This window comes from Elephantulus edwardii, unplaced genomic scaffold (assembly GCF_000299155.1).
Source record: "Elephantulus edwardii isolate Elephantulus edwardi_28Jun2011 unplaced genomic scaffold, EleEdw1.0 scaffold00078, whole genome shotgun sequence".
Classification (NCBI taxonomy): Eukaryota; Metazoa; Chordata; class Mammalia; order Macroscelidea; family Macroscelididae; genus Elephantulus; species Elephantulus edwardii.
The window spans coordinates 2871592-2875195 of record NW_006399828.1 but is presented as its reverse complement, the minus strand read 5'-3'; positions in this window follow the sequence as shown (position 1 = coordinate 2875195).

Genomic DNA, 3604 nt, shown 5'->3' with positions numbered 1-3604 from the left:
TGGAGAAGAGTGTTGTATATACCATGGACTGCTAGGAGAACAAGCAGGTTTGTCCCGGAGAGGGTGAAGCCAGAATGTTCCCTGGAGTCAAGGATTCTGAAGCTTCGTCTGGCATACTTTGGGCATGTTACAAGGAGGGACTGGTCCTTGGAGAAGGACATCATGTTTGGGAGAGTGGAGGGACGGTGCAGGAGAGGAAGACCTTCAATGAGATGGATCTATTCTGTGAGTGGAGTGGTGGGAATGAATGTGTTTGAGACAGCGAAGTTGGCACAGGATAGAACGATGTTTAGGACTCTTGTACATAGGGTCACTATAAGTCGCAAGTGACTCAATGGCACATAATAACATCATGAATGCTTTATATGTATTTTTAAGCCTAAAATAATTTTCCTATATTTGTATTACCATTGTTTTAATGAGGGTTTAAAAGAGGCTAAGTTTAGAAGAGGACGTGACACCAGGGATATTATTGTTGATGTCAGATGGATCCTTACTGAAAGCAGAGAATACCAGAAGAACGTCTACTTATGCTTTATTAACTATGAATAGATATTTGACTTTATTAATAATAATAAATTATGACTAATATTGAGAAAAATGGAATCCCAAAACACTTAATCGTTCTCGTGTGAAACCTACACATAGTTCAAGAGGCTGTTATTTTAGCAGAGCAAGGGAACATTACATGGTTAAAAATCAGGAAAGGTGTGTGCCAGGGTTACATGCTGAGCAAACAATTCGAGAACTTGAACTTAAGAATGTAGCATCAGGATCAGAGAAAGACTCATCAACAATTTGTGTTATGCAAATGACACAACCTTGCTAGCTGAAAGTGAGGAAGACTTTAAGCTCTTGTTGCAGAAGATCAAAACCTACAGCCTTTAATATGAGTTACATCTAAACATCAAGAAAAAATATTCTCACCACTGAACCAATAGACAGCATCATGATCATTGTAGAAAAGTTTCAAACTGTCAATAACTTTGTGTTACTTGGATCCACACTCAACAAACTTAGTACCAGTAGTCATGAGATCAGAATATGTGTATTGTGCTGGGAAAGTGTGCAGTCAGGGACTTCTCCAAATTTCTGAGGATCAAAAATATCAGTTTGAAGACTAACGTGGCCCTGAATCCAGCTATGATCTTTTCAATCATTATGTATCTGAGAGCTGGACAATGAATAAGAACGACAAAAGAATTGGTGCCTTTGCATTGTGGTGTTAAAGAAGAGTACGTAATATCCCATGGACCACCAAAAGAACAAATAGATAAATCTCAGAGAGGGTGCAGCAAGTGTTCCTTGGAGCAAAAATGGTATAGCTTCTTTTCAGAACCTTTGAACATGTTGTTAGGAGACACTATTCCTTGAAGAGGGACACCATGCTTGGAAATGGAGAGGTTTGCAAAAGAGAGAAAGAACTTCAAACCAGATGGATTGACACAGTGACTACAACAATGGGCTCGAATATGTCAGAAACCACAAAGATGGCACAGGATAGGACAGAGTTCAGATCTATTGTCCGTAAGATTGCTATGAGTCCTAGTCAACTCAATGGCACCTAGTGATTATTTTGAAATAGAGACTTCATGCACGCATATAGTTAATACATTTGTTGTTACATTCCATCAAGTTTAAGCCAATTCATATTTGTCTGTCTGTCTCTAATAAATAAAACTTGCAAGTCAAACAAAACATCTCCTTCCCTCTTTTTGGCTTCAAACCCAAGGCATAAACACTTTTAAATACTTTTGTTTTTATCCTTCTGATGGCTACTATTAAAAATCTAAATGGCATATTTATGTTAAATTATCATCAACTTCTGTCTAAAAAAGATAAAGTATCCTTCTCTATTACCTCCCTGTTCTACCTTAACCAGAACTATACAATCTCCTCCCCAAATATGATGTTATTCTTTTCAGTTCGTCATCGATAGTACTTGATATTTCGATATAATATTAAATGTGATAATGGTTACCCATGGTGGACAGTATTTGGTGGAGCTTCCTGATTAAAACAAGCTTAGAAGCAGGAGTGGCATCCACTTCCAAAATGGCTTACCTCCAGAAACTCAATGAATATGGAGAAACTACCAAAGGTATACAAGTGTTCAGGTCTCTCATTCATAGTGCCACTATGAGTCGACTCGATGACACTTAACAACTACAATTCTTGTTTTACTATCTTTAGTTTTCGGTTCTGTACTATAGTGTTGTTATGTTGTTGGCTGGATTCTGACTTGTGATAACACATTTTGACAGTAGAATAATGTGATAAAACTTTGGGGACTGTAATCTTTACGTAAGAAGATTACTCTTTTTTTCTCTCATGAAGCCATTAGGTTAGTTTCAAATACTAATGGTTTAGTTTGCAACCCAATGTTTAATCATTGTACCACATTAAAGATATTATGCCGTAAGCTAGATTCGAGTGTTTGTAACTCATAGCAACCCTATATGTAACAGAACTAAATGCTGCCTGGTCCTGAACCATTCTCATCGTCGTTACTATGTGTGAGTACGTTGTAGCTACTCCATCAATCCGTCCTGTGGAAATACTTTTTTTGCCCCAAAACACTGATTCCCATTCAACTTGGATTTAAATGATTATAGAATAAATATTATACTATGAATACTCTATCAATTCATTTTATAATTTATTTACCCAATATTTCTCAGTGTTGACAATTGGCAAGGATAATTTGGGACTATTTTACTGAATGAACAGCAGTCAACAAAACATGTAAATATCCTTGCCTCCGTGAATCAGAGCCAGAAGTCTAATAAGAGGATGGTGATAAGCATAGTTATAATTTATAAAAACATTATTATAAAAGGTCTCTTTAAAAGTTATAGTTCAGCAAAAGCTAAAACAATAAAGAATGAGATTTACATGGACTATTGACAAACATCACTTTTCTACTAATTAGCACACTTAATTTGCTTCAGCATTCAGGACACTGGTACTTGTTAGCATTTGTTGTATGAGAAACAGTCCAAGAGCAGTGTCCAACAACACCAATGCACCACCTCGTGATTTCTTTTGCTATTTCACCTCATCTCATTCATCCTGATTCATTCACTTGGCAGCTCAGCTGGAATGGAAAGAGCTCTGTTCACGTGTTTTGAACTTCTATTGACAAGACTAGTTATATCTTGATGCCTGAGCCCTTCTCTTTGTGATTTTCATGCTTGGCTGTTTCACGTAAGGGCAAGAGTAGTCCAAAAGAATGAAGATAGGAGCTACAAGAGTTTGTACAATGTCAATTTTTCCATATTATGATGGTCAAATAAAACCAAAGACTAGTCTAAATTTTTAACAAAGATCATGATGGAAGAAGTAGCAATTTATTACAGCTGTGCTTTTCCAATCTGGAAAATTTGGTTGTCTCTTAACACATAATGAAGAATCTCCTATCTTGTGTGGTGGTATATTAGTTGCTCTTGTTTATTCTAAAATAAAATACAACTTAATTAATTCATGGAAAAGAAATTATATTGGCCTACTCAAATCCCTATGCACATCCAAAAACTTCTCCAGTAGGGTAAAAAGGGAAGCCACTGACTGGGAAAAAGTATTCGGTAATAACATATCAGATAAG